Here is a 16,624-nt window from a genome sequence, read left to right as displayed (position 1 = left end):
ACGCGACCCACTGAGAAAATCCGGCGAGAAACTCAGTGGGCTGTGTCTATGGGTTAATTCGCTCGTCGAGCCCTTCGTCGCAAGCGACGCGTTCGACGAGGACGGTGACCGGAGTCGTAACCACCAATATCCATGTTACGTACTAGAGTTAGGAAATTGAACGGTCGAAGGACCACTTGAACAGTCGAAGGTCACTTGAACGGTCGTTTGTTCTATTGTCGTCTTATATGAGAACGGTCAATTCGTTCTTTTTCGTATTTTTTTGTGTCTTTCTATAAGGACGTCAAAAAATGTACTGCCCGCCGCTGGTCACGTACGCCCTCGTTCAATTTCTTTTCGAATTATTTTCAAATCTCTGTCTTAGTCTGTATCTATTTCTAGTCATTATAGGTCTTATGTCCTGTCAAAGAGGTTGCACGCCACGACAAAATTATTATGATATAGCACAGGCACAAAACCTATCAATCATGCGATATGGTCTTAAAACTGGATAGCTGCTATTACAATTATATCTGAACAAGACTCAGGCAAAATTAAATTATTTCGAAGACTTGGTCAGTTTCACTAGTGAAGCTTACAAAGCCTTCAAAGTTATTAAAATAAATGGAATGAGCGAAAAGCTAGGCTAAAATGATATTCAATTTGGTGTGATACTGAGCATAAACAAAAATATATTAATTTTAGTCGATAACTTAATTCTGAGACAAATTATAATTGTAATTAAACCGATAGTGCACTGGCCTGACTGTACTGATGAACATCTATGAGCAACGGTGAACACCACCTTAGGATAAGGCATATTTTGCTTACAAAAACAACAAGAACAACTACCTATAAAAACTAACTATCAGAAACAAAGAAGAATTCGAAACTGCTAATTTCAAAATATGAAACATTGTTGCTTTAAAATGTAAATTAATCGCAAACGAAAGAAACACATATTCAACATTTGTATTCTAATAATTTACGTAGCTATAATAACATTTGCAGACCATAACTTAGTTGAGTTTTTCCAAGTCATTCAATCCCGTTTTTGCAGGATAGCCGTCGGAGCTCCGTGGTTCGTCAGGAACGTCGACCTCCATGACGACCTGGACTGAGAGTCCATCAGTAAGTATCTGCAGTCGGCGTCGGTGCGCCACTTCGATAAAGCGGCACGGCACGAGAACCCTCTCATCGTGGCCGCCGCTTACTACATTCCCGATCCTGCGGAAAGAATGGAAAGCAGTCGACGTCGCCCCAAATACGTCATTTCGGAACCTCCCGATCCATTAACGGTGCTTTTAGGTACCTCAAGCACCGGTCATCGTTCTCGTCGAAGCCGTCGCTTGCGATGAAGGGCTCGACGAGTAAATTAACCCTCAGACACAGCCCACTGAGTTTCTCGCCGGATCTTCTCAGTGGGTCGCGTTTTCGATCCGGTGGTAGATTCTGCGAAGCACGGCTGTTGCTAGGGTTCGTGTTAGCAACGTCGTCAGGTTTGAGCCCCGTGAGCTCACCTACTAGTTAAGGCGACGCTGATATAGCCTCTCAAGGCGGTCAACTTAGGTAGGAAAAAAAAAAGTTGAGTTTAAGGGTGACTTTTTGTTTCTTTCCATTTCATTGAATTTCAGCCCAATATATTACCATTTCAAATAAATCAACTTTATTTCATGGCACTCCATTTTTATTTAAACTCCTCCATTTAAACTTTAAAATATTTATACGTACCTAGGGGCTCAACGAATTTGGGCCCCTTTATTAATTTTCGGAATGCGCAATGTAGGCGTGAGGTGATGGTTTGCTTATTAGATATAAAATAATTAATAATTGGGAATTTAATTGTTTTTATGATCGATCAATCACCAATACTCGTCAAACAAACGTTAATTGATCAAAATTAATTAATCTGAGCGATAAAAATAAAGATATCTAGTAAGGGGGGCCAACTTAAGGGAGATCATTTGTTTAATTAATTATTAATAAATAAAAGACGAACAAACAATTTTTACATTCGAACATTAACGAACAAATGACGAACAAATAGTCAAAAAAAAAACTGAAATTCAAAAAAGGGGCCCAATTCAGTGAGCCGTACTTAAGTAGGTAGTAATTGAATGAAAATATTCCTCAACACTGGCAACAATCAGATCACAAGAAGCCAATTGCCAAACTAAAAAAAAGAAAAAGAGCAGTACCTAGCGAACCGGGTAATTTCAATTTATTAAAACTGATTGACTTGACAGTATTTGGAACATTGACGGGATAGCGAGCGAGTCTAAAATACATTTTTATTCGGATTTAATTCCTATTCTAGCATTTTACCAATGGGTGAATTGTTTAAGCACAATTTACAAATTTAATGTTTTGTCAGGTCTTGAAAGGCCTAGCCAGTAAAAAGTATCTCTGAGGTAACTTTGTTGTTGCGGTCCTAGAGTACCTCATTGGTACATAGGGCCCTCCACAAGCTGTTTCCACTTCACCCTGTCTTGCACTTGCTCCTTATCATCACTCCATGTCAGGCCGGCAGTCCTCATCTCCCCCTCTACGGTACGTCGCCAAGTGTATACGGAACGACCAGGTTTTCTCCTGCTACACGGTTGCCATTGAAAAGCCATCGATGCTGTGTTGACTCCACTGAGCCGTAGTGCTATCTAAAGGTAACCTTACATAAAACTTAATTACAAAGTGTCTATGTAAAATCATTTTATAGGTAACAGATATAACTGTGCGCACTTGCGCTTATCGTAACGAGAGTATTTGTTTAAACTATGTATGAATATATTTGTACATGTATACTAAAATATACATTAATATAAACTATAACTACGTATACTGTATTGTTTTGAGAGTGATAGTTAAATATTTTAGAAAATACTAAAATATATAAGTCGACGCTTGAAAGGCAATCCTGACTAAGCGACAAAAGTATGTAAAATGAGTTAGATACACCATTGGAATCGTCTGATTTTTCTGCGTCATTTAGTATAGGTTTCATCACTCTGTGACGTGTTTTATGTCGCTTAGATATGGTGTGATTTTCATAAAAATGCAGAGTTTTTTCCTACCAAACGACAAAAAAAAAGTTATTTTTGAGACATCCTGCAGTTAGGACATTTTAATAATAAGGTATTATTTACTTAGTCAGTTCTTCATGTTTTTAAATTTTCATTTGTTTGTATTTATTTATTTTTACTTGTTATGAAATTTTTCTTTGAAACCAATTAGTAGATTGTACCTATACAAAGTAGTCGTAATTGGTACAGTTATACAATTTAACCTGAAACAAAATGGAATAATATTGAATCTTAGATAGTTTTACTTGTTTAACATAATATCCCTTTCCATCCGTAAATATTTTTACATGACAACATTTCTAATAACTACGTCGCCTAGATAATTTTACTTGATTAATTTCAATGGTTACTTTTGGCGCTTAGTTATGTTTACCCGTAAACAAAATCTAATTTTTTGTCGCTAAAGAACTGCGCGAGTTTAAATACGTTGTGTGGGTATGCGCAACTAGTCGCGTACCACGTTTTGGCGGGCTGGTAAAAGGTGACTTTCGTAAGCTGGGCGTCGCTTAGTTAAGTCGTTTGTCACATTATTTTGCATTTTGTTCCCATGAGGGAGATGTGAACCACCAAATAAGGCCAAAGAAACGACTATAGATTCCGTAAAAAGATTTAACAAAAGTTTACAAAGTCGTCGTGGTCTAAAGGATAAGGCGTCCGGTGCATTCGTATGTAGCGATGCAACGATGTTCGAATCCCGCAGTTGGGTACCAATTTTTGGAATGAAATACGTACTTAACAAATGTTCACGATTGACTTCCCCGGTCATCGTTCTCGTCGAACCCGTCGTTCGCGACGAAGGGTTCGGCGAGTAAATTAACCCATAGACACAGCCCACTGAGTTTCTCGCCGGATCTTCTCAGTGGGTCGCGTTTCCGATCCGATGGTAGATTCTGCGAAGCACTGCTCTTGCTAGGGCCAGTGTTAGCAATATCGTCAGGTTTGAGTCCCGTGAGCTCACCTACTAGTTAAAGTTACGCTGATACATAAGTCGTCGTGGCCTAAGGGATAAGACGTCCGGTGCATTCGTGTTGAGCGATGCACCCGGTGTTCGAATCTCAGGCGGGTACCAATTTTTCTAATGAAATACGTACTCAACAAATGTTCACGATTGATTTCCACGGTGAAGGAATAACATCGTGTAATAAAAATCAAAACCCTCAAAAATTATAATTTGCATAATTACTGGTGGTAGGACCTCTTATGAGTCTGCACGGGTAGGTACCACCACCCTGCCTATTTCTGCCGTGAAGCAGTAATGTGTTTCGGTTTGAATGGTGGGGCAGCCGTTGTAACTATACTTGAGACCTTAGAACTTATATCTCAAGGTGGGTGGCGCATTTACGTTCTAGATGTCTATGGACTCCAGTAACCACTTAGCACCAGGTGGGCTGTGAGGTCACCCACACCTCTAAGCAATTAAAAAAAAAAACAGTAATAGCGTGATTTTGTTACAAAAAAATATATCCCTATTGTTTCTTACAATAAATGTTTATTCATAAACGTCTCACTCTTTTGCATGATTTACCATAGTAATTTATTACATTTTAGTTCAATTCTTTACACTTTCTACATGCATAAAAAAATGGAATAGTATTTAGATACATTTACTCGATTTGTTGTGAACTATGGGATCACTTTAGTCCAATATATCCAAAACGAAACTGTAAGCTGTGCGAATTTGTCTAACTTTACATGTTACTGAAAATCTTTCAACGATAGCTCATATTGTTTTACATGTTACTCCAAATCTTTCAATTCTGGCTTAGATAATTTTACTTGTGACGAGAAACCTTTTATATAAAATTCAGATAATTTTACCTGTTTATCAAATTATGGACAATATATATAAGCGACAATAACTGCTATATACACAAATGATAGCAAATAACCTTTAAGTATATTCGATGGGCAAAAAAAAACTATTTATAAGTCTATTAAAATAATTTCAATCCTACTGTTAGATTCGTTAAAATATTTTTTTTTCCAAATTTTTCAACTTTAAATTGCTCTACTGTAAAGTTTACGCATTGTCGCTTAGTCATGTTTGCCTTTCAAGCGTCGAAGTTAAACATCTAAGTTAAAATGGTAACGTAATTTAATACAGGTACATAAGTAATTAAATAATTACATAAAAAGTAAATAATTCTGATGGAACTTTAAGAAGGAGGCTGTCATTTCCAATGTTCCATTTCCATGCTATTGATCAATAATTTTGTTAATATAATAGCGCTTCTTTTCATATTTGGTAAATTAGCTACAGTAGCGCCATCTTAAAATCATTTTAATTCAGGGATGCATAAAACACAGAGAGTCCTCTGTAATATATATATTTTTTTATAAATAATGTAATATAATGGTATCTTTTTAACTGTTGAAATGTTCGAATGTTCTAGAAAGTGTACAATTTTGAGAAGATGGAGCAAAATCGTCATATATCGGGTACTACTCAAAATCGTCAAATATCGGCTACTCGGGTAAAGTCAAAGAGTTTGAATCTTTTTATTGAGATTATTTATATATTAAATCGATTTTCCTCCCAAAATACAAAATTTCGGCTGTAAAGTACAAAAGTAGTCGTGGGTCGGACACATTTCTTTTGTATACCTCAAACAAAAACCAAAAAAACACAATTGAAGGGTTATCATATATCGCACAGAGTACTCCTCAGTGAAATTTATTTTTTATCTGTGAAAAAAGAATGTTTATGCGTGGAAGTGTCTACTCTACTGTCTACATTCCAGTTTGAATTTTTTGTGAAAAGTGTGTTTAAACCACTGATTACATATTAAGTACTAGACGTACTAGTTGTAATTTTAGTGTCTCTTATGAATGCTGTTAATATGATACACTGAGCGAAATTTACTGAATATCGAAATTTCATATCTATTTTCATTCATATTATGTGAATCTAATTTGGGTAAGCAATTTTAGTTTTTTTAAATGTTTTCGCAATAGGATGTAATTTAATTTTATGAAATCTGCATTATAAAATATGTATTCTATCGTTTTATTCAATAACATTGTTTTATGATACAAAGTAATCAGATATTACACAAATGTTTAACGATTTTTATTACATATTCTTTAATTTGTTTTATCTTCTACAAAGTAGTAAATTTATATTAGATAGATTTTGTTGAAAATTAGGCTGCACAGCCAGTAGTATTATTCAAATACCCTCCCTCAAAATTGCATTATTTCAATAATTAAAAAAAGTATACTTTAATATATTCTTAAACATTAAAGGGATCTAATAAATTTAAGAATATTATAATAAAAAATACAGTAACTAACTTTTATTTAAAATATGTTTCAAGCCAATTTTTTTCCATGTACCTGAATCTAACGATTATAATCATTGAATTTGAAATTATTTCTCCCCGTTTCGAGTTTTGCTATCTAGAACAATCATTTTCGATAAATAAATTAAAACAAAAAAATATTTTTATTTTTATTTTAGCATCCGTCATTCAGTTTATTTATAAAATTTATTAAACTGTTAAAATTGACTGACTCAGAGATGTAATAGTTAACGCCTCTGACTGTTACACCGAGGGTAGTAGGTATGATTCCCACATCTGGAAAACATTGTGTGATGAACATAAATGCATGCTCGTTGTCTGGCTTTGTATTATATATATATTTAAATATATATATATAAGTATGTATATAAGGGAATCCTAAATTAGGGTTGGATGACCACATGTAATTTGTTCCCAGTTATTATTATTATTATTATTATTATTAAAATGATTATACTATATGCAGAGCTCAAAGAGATAGGTAGTTTTTTTTTTAATATTTAATAAAACTCAAGAACATACTCATGCATACTAATATTCTGGAAAATCATAATAAACATCATTCTCACTTTAAAAAGGTTCAGGACTACTCTAGTTAAAACATCGGGATAACTGTATTTTGATCTGGTGTGTGACGGTTTATCTTCACCATGTCACAAGTGTCCAACTTTTGCTGTGTTTTTTCTGGTGATCAGAATGCAAATGAATGAAAATGATTTTGGTGGTATCTAATTCTGTCTGTGAGTGTATCTAATTCTGTAACAAAAGCTTAAATATGTTTGTGCTGCCATCCTACTAAAATACCGTGTGTTGCCAACAGCAACTGTTATATTAGATTATAGCAATGGTGTTGGCTCTTCCAAATTGTTTACTTCCAACTGCACTTGAAAGATGTAAGGCCAAGCCATCAACATGATAGTACACTGTTTCTAAACAGCATTCAACAAAATATATCTCCTAGAATTCTCACGTTAAGATCGCCATTCGTACGATCACGCCTGACAAATTGAAGTTGCACGAAATACCTTATTGCATGCAGTATTTTATGTAGTTATCAAAGAATAATAATTCTACGCTTGGTAAATGTGAGATATTAAATTGTACAAATTCGCAATACATAATCGCGAATGACCACACGTGGCGCAGCTCGTTGCCGCAACATTCGACTACGCGCTAGTTACTTAACGGTCGCGAATGTTGTTGGCGCTTGTTTAAGGTTTAATAAAAAAAAAAGTATATTAAAAAAATCGTGATTTTTTTTGTTATCTGTGGTAAGTTCATTATTGTATTGACACGAAAATATTTTTTTGTGTAGACGAATTTGCCATTTGAGTCAATTTTATAATTATATTATGTACTTCCAATTTGAAATGAATTTAAACATTTCACATAGTTCATTGACCTTAAGCAAGAACTGAGGATTCCAAAATGTTATGTCACCTACTCGAATTTTGTCATGGTTTTTGTTATTTTTAAATGTCAACGCCTACTACTACCTGTGAATGGAATTTATATAATATAAACAGGCTTCTTTCTAAAGGAAGTATTAATTTTTATTATGTAATTTAAAGAGTCATTGAACTTTTAATTACGAATAAAAAGGATATTAAGCTTCACTGGATATTATTATGCCGCATTTTACCTCAAATTTATTACTTTGAAATTGTATACTTCAGAGTTTACTTGTATTATAATTAAAGTTATTCGCAAAAACCGAAGTACTAAATGACTGAACGAAATGCTTCTTAGATTATGTTACGTTTGAAAAATATACATCATTATATCTCTAGCGAAATATCGTGTAACTATAATATACGGTATAATTATTAACAGTCTTAACACGCTGCGTTTTTGCACGCTAATCTCAACAAGCGCTAAATAAAATCGAAATCATCTTTCAGTTATTAATTTATATAAGCTTGGAATAATAGAGATTAGGTATGTCTATTATTATTCCATTACCATGCACATAGGTATGACGAGTATTATGGAACAAGTATATATTATTATGACGTCTTAAAAAACTTATTTTCCTGTTTTGCCTTGATCCTGAGCTTAGTTTCAAAATGTCGTGTGCCCGCTCACCGAATACAAGTCGTCGTGGCCTAAAGGATAAAACGTCCGGTGCATTCGTATATAGCGATGCACCGGTGTTCGAATCCAGCAGGCGGGTACCAATTTTTCTAATGAAATACGTACTCAACAAAAATGTTCACGATTGACTTCCACGGTGAAGGAATAACATTGTGTAATAAAAACCAAACCCGCAAAATTATAATTTGCGTAATCACTGGTGGCAGGACCTCTTGGGAGTCCGCACGGGTAGGTACCACCACTCCGCCTATTTCCGCCGTGAAGCAGTAATGTGTTTCGGTTCGAAGGGTGGGGTAGCCGTTGTTACTATACTGAGACCTTAGAACTTATATCTCGAGGTGGGTGGCGTATTTACGTTGTAGATGTCTATGGGCTCCAGTAACCACTTAACACCAGGTGGGCTGTGAGCTCGTCCATCCATCTATCTTTACAAATCAATTATAAAAATTGTAACTATTATAAATTGTCGTGCAAAAAATTACATATTTCGTCATTTTTAAAGTACATATTCGGTGAGGTTGATACAACAGCACTCATTATCAAAAAAAAAGTCAAGGAAATTATTTAACACTACTTTTTATTCCTACCTAAGCTGATAGCCTGGAGAGGCTATTTCAGCTTTACCCTAGCGTGTAGTGAGCTCTCGCGGCTCAAACCGGAGGTGTTGCTAACACTGTCCCTTGCAAGAGCAGTGCTTCGCAGAATCTACCACCGGATCGGAAACGCGACCCACTGAGAAGATATGGCGAGAAACTCAGTGGTCTGTGTCTATGGGTTAATTTACTAGCCGAGCCGTTCGGCGAGGACGGACCACTTCTTGAGGCCGAGCAGGCTTTTATCACGTTCGTAAAAACAAATATGATAACTGAAATATTCAACAGAAACGGAGCTTAAGATGAATGAGTAATCTTATTGGCCTCGAGAACTTGAAAATAAGTTCTTCACCTGTTCAAACAACAGTCGTTTTCGAATGGAACACAGGTGCGCAGGCAAGAAAATAATAATAACGGATTACATATAATAGTTAAATGACAAAACTTACTACAATTTGCACATTTGCGGAAACTAAATTTCAGTTAGACAAAGACGACACAATAAAATGGTAAATTATTAACTGGTGGTAGGACCTCTTGTGAGTCCGGGCGAGTAGGTACCACCACCCTGCCTATTTCTGCCGTGAAGCAGTAATTCGTTTCGGTTTGAAGGGTGGGGCAGCCGTTGTAACTATACTTGAGACCTTAGAACTTATATCTCAAGGTGGGTGGCGCATTTTACGTTGTAGATGTCTATAGGCTACAGTAGCCACTTAACACCAGGCGGGCTGTGAGCTCGTCCACCCATATAAACAATAAAACTCGATCCTGTGAACCGAATGGTAAACAGTCGTCGTCGCACTTCATTACGAATCCTCCTGATTCATTAACGGTGCTTTTAGGTACCTCAAGCACCGGTCACCGTCCTCGCCAAACTCGTGGCTTGCGACGAAGAGCTCGACGAGTAAATTAACCCATAGACACAGTCTACTGAGTTTTTTTTTATTGCATTTGTGGGCAGACGAGCATACGGCCCACCTGATGGTAAGTGGTCACCGTCGCTCATGGACGTCAGCAATGCCAGGGGCAGAGCCAAGCCGCTGCCTACCATAGCAGGATCTCGCAGGATCTTCTCAGTGGGTTGCGTTGCGTATCAGATGTTAGATTCTGCGAAGCACTGCTCTTGCTAGGGCCAGTGTTAGCAACACTCCCGGCTTGAGCCCTGTGAGCTCACCTACACCTCATAGAGAAGCTGAAATAGCCTCTCAAGGCTATCAGCATATGTAGGAAAAAAAAAGTGTTTGAAAACAATAATAAATGTTTATTGTCCAATAACTTGAAAGTAAACAAAAGAATTACCTCTTTAAATATTCGATATTAATAATAGAATATGCAGATGTGCATTTCTTTTATTATGACGTTTAAGTGCGCTCTTAAATTTTGGCCGGCAGTGTACATATGTGAACAGTATCTTTCACAATATTGTTTTCCCATTCGTACATTGATCTTTATCCAATTAAAAATAATATACATATATACATAAATGTATGAATTAAATTTTAATGTACATTTTTAATTGGACACGAACATCGAAATAATAAGTTTTGAAGATATAACCGAATAATAAAAATATCAATCAAAACATAACGTCTGTCATTGACCTAAATATAAATATTTTCATTAAAGCGAAAAGTGTACGTGCATTACCGAAATGTATTAAATTTTTTAACAAATCAATTAAAATAAATCGAATTTAAATACAAGATAGGTTATCGATTATTTTAAAAGTGATCAAAATAATCAATGTTATGAAATCTATTTTTTAAATGTATTTATCGCAATATATTACCTTGAAACCATCTCCAAACAGTAATTAACACTGCGGCCAATTTCGATTTTTTTTTTATTCCTACCTAAGCTAGGTAGCCTAGAGAGGCTATTCCAGCGTAACTAGTAGGTGAGCTCACGGGGCTCAAACCTGACGACGATGCTAACACGAACCCTAGCAAGAGTCGTGCTTCGCGGAATCTACCACCGGATCGGAATCGCGACCCACTGAGAAGATCCGGCGAGAGACTCAGTGGGCTGTGTCTGAGAGTTAATTTACTCGTCGAGCCCTTCGTCGCAAGCGACGGGTTCGACGAGAACGGTGACCGGTGCTTGAAGTACCTAGAAGCACCGTTAGTGGATCGGGAGGATCCGAGATGACGTGTTTTGGGAGACGTCGACTGCTTTCCATTCTGTCCGCAAGATCGGGAATGCTGTTTCGATATAAATTAATCAACGAATCCGAAAAGAAGTTGACGTTTGATGACGACGACGCAGGAAATGGCAGCTTATAAAAAAAAAAAGGATATTCTTATTGTTGTTTATGAGTCATTGAGCTCACAGACCCGCTATTTAGTGATAAGATTACTCAATATAGACACAAGAGGCAATATGGTATAAATAAAATCGTATAATAAAAATGAGATTAGCTAAATTTATAAATTAGCGCAAATACTAGCGGTACCACGCGGCTGCGAACCACTAGCCGACCTATTTAACCGCGAGGCGGTGAAGCTTTCAGCACGAGTACATAATACAACCGAGATTATAATATCACATGTTTGTGATTCTTCGTTTGTCACAAACATGTACATATTTCTGAACAGTTCAGACATTTTTTCTTATTTTGTGTACATAGATCGAACAAAGCTCATTGTTATGCGATAAATGTCTGAAGCCTTTTTCACGAGACAACCAATATTTCTTATATGTAATAATATATTTCATGTATACGGAAATATGGTAAACATATTACAAGATCAATTTGCATAATTGTTCAATTTTGATAAAACCTAATAACGGTTACCTAATAGCAAAATATTCTGGGTTTTAGGGAACTGTTCTAAAAACCTAAGATAGCTAGCTGGTTAGAACTTAAAATATAGATTTGCGAAATATTTTAAAAGAGGATGCATGTACAATTATTTATTATTGTTCGTTCTTTGATGCTCTGCTTATCGATGAATTTCTGATAAAATGTCCGTAACCTAATCAATATTGGTCAACTCATATTAAAAACATACGAAATAAAAAAACGACTATGAAGTTAAATTTAAGTTGAAACTAAAATGCCAGTTCTGTCTTAAATATTAATTTGTCTTAATAATGTTGTGAAATTTAATTCCGCGTCTTAAATGTCATTAACATTTTAATAGAAGACATTAGCTGAGCTGATGATATACATAATATTGTTCAGTGCTCGTTTTCCTAAAACAAGATACGTTATTTATCGTCTTTTACATACTCTCTAACCATATAGTTTCAAAGTCCAGATACAAGAATTTTTCGGTGTTCATATAAGAAAAGTACAAGTATTACATCTAAAAGTTGTATCTTTCTCGTAATATTGTAGGAACAACACCAGCCATTTTCTAGAGCTACGCTAGTTTTACGGGTTCGCCAATATAAGTTTCGACCGAAGTCAAATCTATGCGCAAATTCTTTATATGTTCCATACTTCTAGAGAAGGTACTGACTGACTCAGCAGGTATATGAAAGTATTTCAAGCTTACGCTGTCTGTTTATTGTGTATCTTGTTTTTTATACTTTTAATATAAGCAGAACATAGGCTTTCGAAGATCTTTTGTGTAATGGAACTTATTTTAATTTTTCTAATATATAATTCTGATACTAGTAAAACAATATCTTAGTGCAATTTATAGATTTCGAAATATAGATCCTGAAAACGTGCCATCGCAGAAGCGACTTCATTTTTAAAGTTGTAAAATTTGAAGTAGGTATAAACTTTACAGTAATTAATCTGATATTTATCATATAATGTATTATGAACATGTAATAGTTCGTAAGTGATTAAATATAGTAGGTATGTTCAGTATTTACGGTTTAATCTCGGGTTACTTATTAGCATTTTATTATTTCCGACGTTACGAGTATTTCATAGTTTTCGTGATCACATATTATTTGTAAATATTGGAATACATATTATACTATAGTAAATACCGCCTCATTTGAAAAAAAAAAAACTTGGCATTTATGTTTATTTTCTTATAGAGTGATTTAAATTAGGTATTTTTATATGTTTAAAAAAATAATTATTATTTAAAAGAAATATTTTTATACTTGTCATTGATGTATCCAAGTACAAGCAAGTGTAGAAAATTAATTTTACAGCTCAGTAGAGAGAGAACGCTGCTGCCGGACTTGATTTCTGATAGCGCTGACTGATCGGCTCCGCGACGGGGAGAATAGATGGGAGAAGTACGTGTTGTGCCCCCGAAAGCGGTACTTGATGAATCGGCGACTTGTAATCGTTAAACTAACACGGGTCCAGTAATTTGTTAAAGGGAGAGTTCGTAAGGCCCTTGCAGATGTGCACAGTCATCTGTTGAACGATTACGCGACCAGATTTTAAATTACTGAACGTCATCCGTCCGTTTGCCTGCGCACTAGGTTCTAAAATGGACCTCATAATTTATTGATCGAACAAATTGATTCAAACTTAATTTTTTTTTGAGGTGTTTTGCTTGTCGTAGACATAATTAAAGCTACTTTTACGGTTTGGTATGGTCGTGGTAACAGGCGACTGTTCTGTATGAAAACTGTAGGTATAATATTCCAAACCTCCGAAATAATATAATCGGGAGATTAAACGTAAAAGTAGTTTTATTTATTTAATAAAAGTTAGTTTTTCAAATTAAATTTTTAAAAATTTCATTAAATTAGTTGCGATAGTAATAAAATTAATGGTAAATTGTAGATAGTTTTTATTTTTATTCAGCTGACAAAAAATAATTTGATGATGATAAAAAAAATATTATGTTTATGCTATTTGTTTATTTGATACGTATCTAGAATTTAATAGCACATTGTTGTTAAATGAACTTCAAAGAATTGAAAATGACAATACAGAATATTACGCTAAAAAATAAATTTTACATTGAACTCTTTTAACATTTCGTTATTGATTGCACAGTAAATATAAACAATAAAAATTGTATTCCTTAATACCTTTTTGATCGCCGGCGATCGAAGAACTCCATTTTTTTTTTGTTTGAGAGGTAGGAACAACGTCGAGAGGTTGTATTAATGATATCTACGTGCTGACCTCGAAGGGTGCGAAACAAATCGATGTCTCGTAATCGACAGACTGACATTTCTAGCGATTTTTCACAAAAACTTTATCACCTCCCTTTATAACTTGTAATTTATTTAAACGTAACAGATTACGCTTCTAAAATTATCTCCCTTCAAAACTTAGTGCTTTAATTATGTACTTCAAGGTCTGACGCAACGCTATTGCTTTCTAATTTTAATGCTGTTAATGTTTAGTATTCAGGCATATTGTAACAAAGAGGTAGGTAATTTTTTTGTGATGCTTGCATGAGTTTAAGTCAAATATGCTCGAAATATACGTCATACGATTGACATAAAACAACCCTGGGGTAGGTTAAGTCAGTGAAAAAAACATCTGCTAAAAAAATAACGTATCAGCCTTATCAGACAGACATTAGTAGGGCATATTTTGTATAACTATATAAACAAATTAGAGTTATACTTTTTGATTCGATTTGCAGTATGAGAATACATTTAATGCGAAGATTATCACGAAAATGGTCTTACCCTTGATTCGTACTTCCCACTGATACACGAATTATAAAGCACTATACCGTTATTACATAAAGCTATTTGATAGTTACTGACTATATATTTTGCAATTTGCATTCAAAAAGCAATTCAAATCGACGATGAATACTAATCATAAGAAAATAATGTTGGATACTTGTCATCGTCCTGTATAACAACAATGAAAAGTTTCTTTTTTTTATTACATAACACGGTACGTGAACTCAAGACCCAAATAGTGTGATGCTGTGAATGCCCTCAACCACCTTGAAGTTTGAGGTCGTTTTTTTTTAAATGTATGGACGAGCTCACAGCCCATCTGGTGTTAAGTGATTACTGGAGCCCATAAACATCTACAACGTAAATTCCGCCACTCACCTTGAGATACAAGTTCTAAAGGTCTCAGTATAGTTACAACGGCTGCCCCAACCAATCTTAATTGTATTATGATATATAACGGCTGTCCCACCCTATATTAATAGGCCGGATGGTTTATAGCTATAGTAAACGTTATTATAAGTATGTTCCAAACGGAGATACATAATTGTTATTACGATTGAAAATACCGCTAAAATTTAAATTCATAAAACATTCGTTGAACACAAATCAAGCGTGCGGTTATCTCTGCATTCTTTACATCCCGACACTGACTGATAACTTGACAGGGGACATAGAGGTCGACTGATTGATCTAGGAATTGCGTGGCCAACCCTCAAAATGATAGATCACTGTCTTGGGATGGCGGATTATTACTGGATCCCAGATAGGCGTTTAGTGAGTGATAGTTGATTCCAACGGTCGTTTTGAACCGCCACATCGCCGAGGATCCTGCCTATCGTAATACCCTATTTTCGGCCTTTATCAGTTAGATATTGCTGATTTATGGAACTGGGAAACTTTACACCACTTTCGTAAAAAAAAGCATTTCCTAGTACATATCTATAAGCAAAGCATGCATATTAATCAAAATTTGGTTAAATTATTAATTTGTTATATTTTAGTTTGCTTACAAGAACTGTTTTTTTACACCAAAAAAATTCATTCGAATGGCATAGCTTCGTACTACCTATATTAATTAAATGGGTACGATTGTAGGGTTTAAAAAAACTAGGAAGTAAAGTTCTATACAGTAAGTGAAACATATAAATTAAGATCTTTTGTGTATATTAGTGTTTTTTTTATTGCTTAGATGGGTGGACGAGCTCACAGCCCATCTGGTATTAAGTGGTTACTGGAGCCCTTAGACATCTACAACGTAAATGCGCCACACACCTTGAGATATAAGTTCTAAGGTCTCAAGTATGGTTACAACGGCTACCCCGCCCTTCAAGCCGAAACGCATTACTGCTTCACGACAAAAAATAGGCAGGATGGTGGTAGTTACCCGCGCGAACTCACAAGAGCTCCTACCACCAGTAATTACGCAAATTATAAATTTGAAGGCTCGATTTTTATTACACGATGTTATTCCATCATCGTGGAAGTCAATCGTGACATTTGTTGAGTACGTATTTCATTAGAAAAATTGGTACCCGCCTGAGATTCGAACACCGGTGCATCGCTGAACACGAATGCAGCGAACGTCTTATCCTTTAGGCCACGACGACGACTAATTGTATTAATAGTTCATATATGGAAAACGAAATAGTACGGTCAAGAACTATAATAATTTATTGCTCATATTTTTAATAACAGTAAACAGAATACTACCTCCGCTAATAATCAGTGACGTTTATATTCCGTTCCCTACATTAGTAATAGTAAGATATAATGGTGTCCAAATATAACACCGAGAGTTAATGGAAATCTTCAATCCAATCTTGGCAAATAATTGGTTAGACGCACCTGGTTTTGGCAACAAAGGTTCCCTGTTTCATTGTTCGGGGTGGGTTTATTAGTAGCGTACGCAACATTCCATCGCAAATTAACACGGAACCGGACCGCAGAACATGACCAACGACTTCCATCTGAACCATATTTTTCCTTAATAGGTAATTTTCTTCAAACA

General features: G+C 35.3%; 1 protein-coding gene across 2 annotated transcripts in view; it reads left to right on the top strand.

The window, feature by feature from the left end:
• Positions 1-5,748: 5,748 nt before the first annotated feature.
• Positions 5,749-16,624, top strand: part of LOC114240622 (sodium-independent sulfate anion transporter) — a 43,105-nt gene continuing 32,229 nt past the window's right edge. The window contains exon 1 of one of the 2 annotated variants that reach the window (XM_028171239.2): positions 5,749-5,973. The gene's annotated coding sequence lies outside the window, so the exon portion shown is untranslated. Of the gene's footprint in view, positions 5,974-7,473; positions 7,630-16,624 lie in introns of those variants that run through there. The other variant, XM_028171238.2, reaches the window with a different exon arrangement.

Source organism: Bombyx mandarina, chromosome 17, assembly GCF_030267445.1.
Source record: "Bombyx mandarina strain Sakado chromosome 17, ASM3026744v2".
Classification (NCBI taxonomy): domain Eukaryota; kingdom Metazoa; phylum Arthropoda; class Insecta; order Lepidoptera; family Bombycidae; genus Bombyx; species Bombyx mandarina.
The sequence above is the reverse complement of the archived record's forward strand: the minus strand, read 5'-3'. Positions and strand labels throughout refer to the sequence as shown.